At 56.0% G+C, this 10,236-nt stretch overlaps 1 long non-coding RNA gene across 1 annotated transcript; it reads right to left on the bottom strand.

The window, feature by feature from the left end:
• Nucleotides 1-1,254: 1,254 nt before the first annotated feature.
• Nucleotides 1,255-9,348, bottom strand: LOC140623259 (uncharacterized). The gene is made up of 4 exons (XR_012022928.1): nt 8,742-9,348; nt 7,402-7,567; nt 7,123-7,305; nt 1,255-1,961 (listed from the first exon to the last, which is right to left on the bottom strand). It is a non-coding gene; the product is annotated as an uncharacterized lncRNA (long non-coding RNA).
• Nucleotides 9,349-10,236: the final 888 nt, after the last annotated feature.

Genomic DNA, 10,236 nt, shown 5'->3' on the forward strand with positions numbered 1-10,236 from the left:
AAGGGTTCTATCCTCACCCTGTTCACGCCCCGAAAAGTCTCTTTCAAACAAGAACTGTTTTCATCACCATCGCCTAAACCCTGGAGCTGCTCTAATTATGTGTCAGGATGGAATCTGACAGGAAGCATTTTAATTATTAATTTGAAGTGTGCTGAGTGTCGGGATGGAGGAGGGCCGGTTCCTTCAGCTCACTCACGTCTGTTGGGAGCTCATTAGTGACACCTCAGGCCTTCCAGGACTCTCTGTCCGGCCGGAGCATCTTTCCTGCCATGGCCCAGGGCCCGCATCTCCCACTCCTCTGCCCTCTGACCCCTTGCTTGGCACAGCTCGGTATGGTTTTCCTTGCTCACAGAGTCCTTCAGCAAGGAGCCTACAGATCCCATTCTATAGATGGAGGGGACTGGGAGGAGGGGGGAGAGCGGGGAGAGGCACTGCTCGCAGTCATGGCACACAACAGCCAGAGGCAGAGCAGAAATTTTGGGTTTTCCAACTTGAGCTCTTTGGTTCTTGGCCACCCGTGGATGTGGCCTTCTGCTAGGCTGTTCTTCCTCTGGTGTCTTATCTTCATACTTAACCTTATCTGTAGTGGCACACAGACTTTTCTCCAATTTGCTGCATGCGTCTGACACTTTCAAGGATGTACACTCCTTTACACTCAGGCATGGGCATAACCTTCTGGGGTCTGGGGCTGGCCTGCTTGTACTGCTCCAGGGAAGGGAGAGTCAGGGCCTGCCACGGACTGGGGACGTCATCTGCCCTGTTGCTTCTTCTGCCCCCGGTGAAGGGAGACTGGTCCTCTGCTCACTGGTTATGTTCTAGATATGACCCTCCACACTCTCCTGTGTATCAAGACCTGATCTTCCTATCACACATCATCATTTCTGCATTTCTGGATTCAGAGCCACCAAGTCCCAGCTCTGGAGCTGACAAATGTACTGCTTCATATGTGTGCCTGCTGACTTGCTTCTGTATCTGAAAGGACCGTTTGTTGCCCCTTGGAGCCCCAGGGTTTTTGAGGTTGAGATTGTGTTCCCATCCCTGGCTTTCCTCCCTGTGTTGCTGGCTGCCCCGGGGAAGCCCGGCCCTCTCTGGCTGATCCCCATCCTCCCCAGGGCATGCCCGCCCCTGCCCGCCTCTGGAGGGCCGACACGCAGGAAGTTGCTCTCAGCCAATGGCCTCTGGTTCGTTTCCTTATGCGGCCTTCCTTTACGGTAGATCCCAAGCCACGGTTGGTTCGATGGAGAAGTCATGGTCCACGAGGGGAGATAACATTTATACAAAGTTGAAGTAGGAGGAGCTGTGGGGTCCACAGGAAGGAGGAAGAAGCCCTGGAGGAATTGGAGGCGGCTTCCCAAAGATGGTGCTCTATGAACTGAGTCTTGGAAGATACTGGTTTGTAGTCATGGTTGGGTGCAGGAAACAGAAGCTACGGCATTTTAAGCAGAAAGAGGTTGAATACAGGGTATTGGGTGTTTACAAAATCACTGGAGGGGCTGAAGGAGCAGGCTTGAGGCTGGGTTTCCAGGAATGGCTCCAAGAGCAGCACAGACCTGACCGGCCAGCACGCTGCCATCCTGGCCGCAATCAGAAAGGCACTGTGGTGGGCTGGATCTCGTGCCGGATTCCCTGAACCCGTGAGTGTTATTTTATATGGCAAGGGAGACTTTGTGGTTGTTATTAAGTGAAGAACCTTGAGATGGAAAGATTATGCTGGATTATCCAGATGGACCCAATATAATCACAAGAGTCCTCATAGAAGAAGGAGGCAGGAAGCAGAGTCAGAGGAGGAAAAAGGGAGATGGGATGACAGAAGCTGGCTTGAAGGTGGAGGAAGGGGCCATCAGCCAAGGAATGCGAACAGCCTAGAAATCGATTCTCCTCTACGGCTCCTGAAGGAACGCGGGCCCGATGACCTTGATTTTAACCCAGCGAGACTGACTTTGGACTTCCGACCTCCAAAGCTATAAGAGAGAATTAATTTGTGTTATTTCAAGCCTCTAAACTGTGGTCATCAGTTTTAGTAACAAAAGGATGTGGGGGGCGGGGAGGAATCACTGGAACCAGTGGGTCTGGGGACCAGGATCGTGCCCCCGCCTCTCTGCACCCTTGACTCTGAAGACTTCATGCTGAAATGCTGCTGCATTTGCGCAACTGGGCTGCAGGCCGAAAGCAGCCCAGAGCAGCCATACAGCCTCCAAATCTGCCTTCCGAGTCTTGCCAAAGTGCCTCTAATTGCTGGAACGTAGCTCAGACACGGAGCCTCAGCTGCAAGGGGGCCCAGAAAGTGTCATTTTTAGCTTTCCAGCCACAGACGTCCAGCAAGGCCACGAGGAGGGGGTAGGAAAGGGATGCCGAGTGTTGATCAAACATGCCAGCCAGTGGGGAATAATGGATGATGACAATGAGTAATATGCCTCAAAACCTGTCTGTGGGCGCGCTCTGAAAGCGTCACCTTGGCCCATGCACGGGGGTTGTTGAACTGTCCCCTGTAATCCCATGAAGCTAAGCTATTTGCCCAAAGTCCCACAGCAAGCAAGTGCTAAAGGCAGGCTCTGAACCCAGCTGTGCTGGACTTTAAAGCCCGAGTTCTAACCAGTACGCAAGACAGAGGAGAAGCAGGGGTCAGTCCACGAAGGGAAGCGGCCCCAGAGAACACAGAGGCATGAGGGAGTCGAGCACTGGAGGGACTGAAAGCTGCTCATCTGCCCTCACTGGAGGCTGAGTGGATGGGAGAGGCAAGGAGAGCTGAAGCCTGCGGGGACCAGGCTGTGGGGGGACTCGGGGTCCTGCTGTGTAATCCTAAGGGCCACTAGGAGCCACTGACATTTCCTCCTCTTTTCCTTCTTTTCTTAAGAGCTTTTAAGGCAGGAGAGGGAGAAGTCGTTTTGCATTCTGTAGGTAAGGAATGGCTTACACTAGAGATTGGGGAGCTGAGTCAGAAAGAATATACCGAGTCCTGACGCTGGCCATACCCTGAGCCCCGACCCTGGTTACACACTGAGCCCTGACCTTGGTCACACACTGAGTTCCGACCCTGGTCACACACTGAGCCCCAACCCTGGACACACACTGAGCCCCGACCCTGTCACACTGAGCCCCAACCCTAGTCACACACTGAGCCCTGACCCTGGTCACACACTGAGCCCCAATCTTGATCACACACTGAGCCCTGACCTAGGTCACACACTGAGCCCTGACCCTGGGCACACACTGAGCCCTGACCCAGGTCACACACTGAGCCCTGATCCTGGTCACACTGAGACCTCACCCTGGTCACACACTGAGCCTTGACCCAGGTCACACACTGAGCCCCAACCCTGGTCACACACTGAGCCCTGACCCTGGTCACACACTGTGTCCCGACCCTGGTCACACACTGAGCCCTGAGCCTGGTCCTGTACTCAGCCCTGACCCTGGCCACACACTGAGCCCCAACCCTAGTCACACACTGAGCCCCAATCTTGATCACACACTGAGCCCCGACCCTGGTCCCACACTGAGCCCCAACCCTGGACACACACTGAGCCCCGACCCTGTCACACTGAGCCCCAACCCTAGTCACACACTGAGCCCTGACCCTGGTCATACACTGTGCCCTGAGCCTGGTCCTGTACTCAGCCCTGACCCTGGTCACACACTGAGCCCCAATCTTGATCACACACTGAGCCCTGACCCTGGTCACACACTGAGCCCTGATCCTGGGCACACTGAGACCTCACCCTGGTCACACACTGAGCCTTGACCCAGGTCACACACTGAGCCCCAACCCTGGTCATACACTGAGCCCCAACCCTGGTCACACACTGAGCCCTGGCCCTGGTCACACACTGAGCCTCAATCTTGATCACACACTGAGCCCTGACCCTGGTCACACACTGAGCCCCGACCCTGGTCACTCACTGAGCCTTATGTTTAGACTAGGCTGAGTGAGTCCTATCCCTGGCCTTTTCCTGAGCCCTAACTCTGAATGTAGACCGAACCTGTCCAGCAGCTGAGTCCTTATCTCATTCAATTATCCCAGGAATGCCACCGATCACTGGGGCACTCCGATGAAAAACCGGTTCACTCAATATAGCTGTTCTCTACTGCTGTGTCCATGGCCCGGAGCTCACATCTTTAAAAAGCAGAGAAGTGTCATCTTCCTTGTGAAGGATGACTGGACAATGCTTGCTTTGCACCTGATGAATTGAGGAGAAATAAGGGCAGGGAGAGGAGGGGGAAGAGAGGAAAGTGAGTTTCTAGAACATTAAGCTGCTTTTTCCATAATGAAGGGAGCTCTCACTACCAACCTGGAGCTCCCTGATAACCAGATGGGAGTGCGGGAGCACCGAGGGACAACCAGAGCTAGGTGTGCTCTGCTGCCTCCAGGAGAAAGCTCAGCCCCTGGGCCTTCCCACAGCCGCATCCAGGTGGGGTCCTACCCAGTGTGAAGAGGTCTGAGGAGACCAGGGAAGCAGGACCAGCCCAGCTCAGACCTTACTGGTGCCTACTGGCTGGAGGTGGCTGGACACTGCAAGTCAGAGGAGGAGGCTTCTGTAACTGGCGCTCTGGGGGATTGGTGAAATAGCTACAAATCCTATCTGATTTGAGGATTCCTTATTAAGAAGTACAAAAATCATCCTCCGGCCCTATAAAGATGCTCTAGACTAAAAAACAAATCGGGGCACCAGAGTGGCTCAGTTGGTTAAGCATCTGCCCTTGGCTCAGGTCATGATATTGGGGTCCTGGGATCGAGCCCCACATCAGGCTCCCTGATCAGTGGGGAGTCTGCTTCTTCCTCTCCCTCTGCTGCGTCTCCTGCTTGTGCGCACTCTCTGTTAAGTAAATAAATAAGATCTTAAAAAAGAAAAAAGCTGGGTGAGCGCCTTGGCACTTCCAGCGAGGTCGGCCACCTCAAAGAGCAGGAGGGTCAGGCAAAGTGCCCTCCTCAACCCTTTGCTCCCCACCAAGACCTGGAAGGACACCCCGTCCCCTTGGAGAGATTGTAGGTGTCATGACCCCCACTCTGGATCTGGGAAGAGGTTGGAACCACGTGGGCAACGGAAGGCGGTTGGGGGCCTGAGAATCAGTGAGAGACGTAGCCACTCAATGCACATCCACCAAGTACTTGTGGCAACTCCCGGGAGCGCGTGGATTATTCCTGCCCTCCAGGGGCTTGCAATCCGCTGGAGCAGACAGCTGTGTGCGGGACATAAACCCCAGTGCAGTGATGAGGGTGGATCTAGGGCATGTTCTGGGACGGCAGGAGAAGAGAGGGCATGGTAAGAGATGCACTGAGGGCAGCTGGGAGCAGCAGAGGAATCAGACTTGCACACCTGAAGGAGTCCCTGCAAATGACTGAGCGCCACCCGGCCAGGTAGTGGGGACGTGGGGAGTGTGGGGAGCCATGAGAGCCCCCCGCCCGACCTGGACCTGGAGGGGGCTGGTTGCTCTGCTTCTGCTGTTTCCATGTGGGAGACCAGCCCACTATTGTCAGATCGTTTGTTTTTTGTTTTTTTTTGTTTTTTTTAAAGATTTATTTATTTATGATAGACATAGAGAGAGAGAGAGGCAGAGGGAGGGAGAAGCAGGCTCCATGCCAGGAGCCCGACGCGGGACCCGATCCCCAGGCTCCAGGATCGCACCCTGGGCCAAAGGCAGGCGCCAAACCGCTGAGCCACCCAGGGATCCCCCATTTGTTTTTTTTTAAGACAATTTTCTTTAGAGCAAAATTGACGGGACTTCCCCCCACCCCGAAGAAACCTGGGAATCTGTATTTTTATGTAAAATCCTCTTCAGAACCAAACCAAACTATGTGTGGGGAGCCAAACAGGTGTTCAGGCCACCAATTTGCAAGCGCTGCATGAGAGGAAGAGAAATGCCCAGGGAAACTGGAGAGTGAGTGGGGGTCAGCTCGGCCCGAGCGGGGGTCCGGGGGCTAGAGAGGTTCTCAGAGCGTCCCCCGCTTCTGCAGCTTCCAGCCTGCGCCCAAGGAGCCCCTCTCTGAGGAAGGCTGAGGGAAGGCCTGGATGGGGCTCTCCGCTGAGGAAGGCAGGAACCGGGGACACCAGCTGGGGAGTGGGCCAGACTGTATTCCATGTCTGGGGCCCCCCCGCAAGATCCCTCCCCTTGGCCACACCAGATCTGGGGCGAAGCCGATCCTGAGAGGTGTTGGCATCTCGTCCAGGGACGCTGCGGTGTGCCACCCATTAAAGGAGTGTTAGGCTGAGCACCCCTGGACCTTGTCCTAAAGCCACCTCTTCACCGGGTGAGCTCTTGCTTCATGCTCCTGGCTCCTCTCACAGAGATCTCCTCTGCGCCCCCCCCCCCCGCCCCATCCCTTGGGATCACAGGGGTGCATCCGCTCATCTCCACCCCACACAGGCCCAACACTGGGCTCATCACTCCTGGGACTCATCCTTTCTTGTTTGCTAGTTTTATGGATTGAAATCTCCACGCTCACCTTGGGTCTCTGGGACAGATCGTACCTCCCGACAACGTCCCTGGAGGGAGCGGTCAGTCGTGGGGGCAAAGAGAGATGGTGGCAAGACTGCAGGCTGTGGGCAGGGGCCAGAGTTCTGTCTTGGCCCCCGTACTCCTGAGTCACCAGCGAACTTCTTCCCTTCCCCACCTCTCCAAAGTGTGTGAAACGTCACAGCCTCCTCTGGGGCCCTTCCCATAATCAGTGGGCTTGGTTCTGTCCCTACAAAGCTCTCCTAGGAGGGCCCTACCACTGGCCCCAGAGAATCCTTGTAGAAGTTGGGATCCCCCGGCTTTTATCCACTGTTCCTCTATAGCCTGTGGCCTGTAGTGACCTCAGCCCTGTGTTGCCCTCTTGAGGGTGGAAGGTGGGTGGGGCACAGCAAATGGCAGGTGAGCTGGTGCCTGGAGACGGGCTCTGTGACACTTGTAAGATGGCAGGCGGCGGGGGGGACGTCCTGCTGGGTCTGCACCACCGTGTGCTTGCCCGCAGCGGGAAGCTCCTGCCGTCCGTGTGATCCGGCGGGGATGGGAGGGACAGCAGCCTGAGCAGGGACCTGAGAGCCTCAGGCAGGTGTGTGAGCTTGAGTGTTCCTGGCAGGGAGTCAGATCTGATCAGGCTTGGTGCCTGGGCATGGACAGCACGGGCCTGAGGTCACCCACCTGGGTCTCCTTGGCTGCCACGGCCTGGGACAGGTGAAGTGGGATACGTGGGCGTCGACAGTGGCCGTGCTCCTCTGTGTAGCCGGCCCCCGGGCAGGCAGGCGGGCAGAGTCAGGTCTCTTCAGGGTCTCGGCTAGTTGGCCCGGAAGCGGCCAAGGGGGCCCTCGCGTCCCAACCCCTGCCCTGGCGGGAAAGGAAGGTTGGGTGAGAGAGCTTTGCAGGAGGGATGCTTAACCTGTTGGATATGATGACTTTCGGGGGCTTCAGCGTGTTACCTACCGACGTGCTCATCATGTGCTGCTCTTGTCCATTCTTTCACGCCGGCCCCTGCCGTGGGCGCCTCTCCTGCTAATGCTTCCCTGAGCCCTCCTAAATCTATTCTCCAGGTGCCCGACCAGACGGGAAAGCTGGGGTCCTTCTCCGCAGGCAGGAGGATGCCCTGGCTCTGAGGAGGGTGAGGGGACCCTTAGTCCCTTGCTGCTGCCGGTCGCATCTTTCCCAGATGGCGCCGACACACGGCCTCTGCTGGAGCGAGGTCTCTCTCTGCTGCCCACTGAACGGCCGCCCCAGACATCTTTGTAACCACCCCCCTTTTCCAGCTGCCTGAGTTCTATTCCATTGCAAATGCATTCCATCTCCAGCCCTCCTCCTCCCAGAAGCCTTTTCTACACCCTATAGTCCCTAACAAACGCCAGTTCAGCCCAGACCAGAAAGGGGTGGCCATGTATTGGGCTGAAGGCCTCATCTTCCAGGCTCTGCTGGAGATACGAGAAGGGGAAAGGTTCCCTTGGACCTGGAGCTATATTCTGCTGGTCATCTCATCCTTGGCCCAGAGCCACAGGGAACAGGGTTGGTTGGGGGGTTGCTTCTAGGAGTCCTGCCTACTGCTCCGGAGGCCTGAGGGGCTGAGCTGGGGGAGGCAGGGCCTGAGCCCTGGTGAGCCTGGTGAGCCCTGGTGAGCCCTGATCTGTTGTACCAAGGGAAATCTGCACTCTGGCAACGTCTCTGCTCGCAGGGGTCCTGCCTTGGTCCCCTTGAAGCATGTGGGAAGCATGAAGTGTCCATTCAGATCCCCTTTCTGTCCTTAGGAGCTAGTCATTTGGAACAGGATACTCTACGTCTCTGGGCCTCAGCTTTCTCCTCTGTAAGCTGGTAACAGTCTGAGTTACTTGGAGGGGTGTTGTAGAGCAGGGGAGGCCATTTACACACGGTGTCTAACACACCAAAGAGTAGGTATTCCATAAACAGTTGCTCTTAGGTAGTGTAAAGAAACACTAGCAATGTCAAGTCCCCAATTTCTGACTGTGCAACTTTGAACAAATTCCTTGTGTGTCCGTTAGCATCCTCGCCTGTAAGGTGAAGATTGTGCTTCATCCACGTATTCAGTAAATACTGAGCGACTTGTGACATGCTGGGCATTACTAAACCTGGCATTTACTGTTAGTTAAAAGATGTGGCCCAGTGCCTGGCATATATGAGGTCATCAATAACTCAGTTTTCTTACACAAGTCACAGCTGGACGGTGGCAGGTAGAGGGGGTGGCACGGAGGAAGGGGACTCAGGGGTGAGGGTGGAAGGCTGGGCCTGCCTCAGATTCCCAGCCTCCTTCCCACACTTACACTTTCCCCCTTCAGCCAACACGGCCTCACTTTGCCTCTAAGCGAGGTGTTGGGGAGGGTGCTGGGGCCTCTGAAGAGTTTGCCGTCCTTTCTGCCCCTTGGTCCCGTCAGACCACTTGCATAGCCTGGATTGTCCGTTGCCTGTAAAATGGAGACCGTGGTGTCTCTTTGTTCTCAGACATTGGGGACGCGGCCATGTGCCCACCTCAGTAAGAGTGGTCTCTTCACCAAGCTGTTCCGCCGCCTCATGCTCCTGGCTCCTCTCCTGGGCCCACACAGTCTGGACCCAGTGTCACCTCTGGCTTCTCAGCACTGGAGCCCCCCACCCTTCCCTGCTGGCTTTGTCCGGCCCCCAGCCACACCGGACCAGGTCCTCTCAGGGGAACCGTGGGTATGTGTGTGCATAAGACCTGACACACGAGGTCTACGATCAAAGTTGATCGAACGAATCCACAGTGGATGCTCCTCTGCAAATGGGGCTTGTTCCTTCAACCCTCCACCGTTTATCCAACTCATAATCCATTTGGTGCCAAACCCCGTGTCAAGGGCTGTGGCATTTACATCACCAATAGCCAAGCTCGCCAAAGACTGAAATGTCATTCACAGGTTTTCTGCTCTCAACACCTCCCCATCCCCCCCAGGCCACCTGACTCCCAGCCCCCCAGCCCCCTCCTTTACTCCCGGAGACTAGAGCCCTGGCTCCACCAGATTTTGGCTGCAGCAGAGGTCAGAGTGCCGCGCCACTGAGTTTGGGGTCAAATCCTGGTGCGTAACCCACCCGGTGCCCTTAGACAAGTTACTTAACTTCTCAGAGCTTCATTGCTCTCATCTGGAAAATAGGCGTGAATAAAACTGCTTATCTCGTCTTTGCTGCACGGAGTAACTGAGATAAGGCACACGCTTAGAACACTGGCCGCACGCGGTACAGGCTCCGTGAACGCGAGCTGTTTAGGACGGTTGTGACTCCTCTCTGTCACGAGCGCCCACCTCCCTCCCCCTCTGCACTGTTTGGCACAAGCCTGAGCTCCTAGCAGGTGGTCAGTGAAATAAGACTTCCCAGAAACGGGGACACCTATGGACCTGCTGGGTGAGGAGACCCAGAAACTGGTAGAGGTTCGAAGGAGGCGGGGGAGCAGCGAGGGGCTGTCCCTGGAGGAGCAGACAGGGTCTCAGGGCTGGCTGTGTCTGTCTCAAGGACCGGGAGCTCGTGACATGTGGGAGCCGGGCATCCCACAGTTCAACAGCTCTGACGGCCACGTGCTGTGTTTGAAGTCCTAATAAGCAAGCCACGGGGATCCCACCCAGTGTCGGGGAGGCCCACCCTGGCTGTGGCATAGTTACAAGAGGAGTCCGTTACTCCTTTGTTTTCCAGAACCTATACCCCCTTTTCCTCTTCCAGGAACCCCTTGCGCCTTTGGTCCACATGAGGCAAATCGCCAGGTGGTGAGGCAGGGGAGGGCTGACCGAGGTCAACCGTGGCCAGGGGTAATCACAG

The sequence above is a fragment of the Canis lupus genome, chromosome 32 (genome assembly GCF_048164855.1).
Source record: "Canis lupus baileyi chromosome 32, mCanLup2.hap1, whole genome shotgun sequence".
Lineage (NCBI taxonomy): Eukaryota > Metazoa > Chordata > Mammalia > Carnivora > Canidae > Canis > Canis lupus.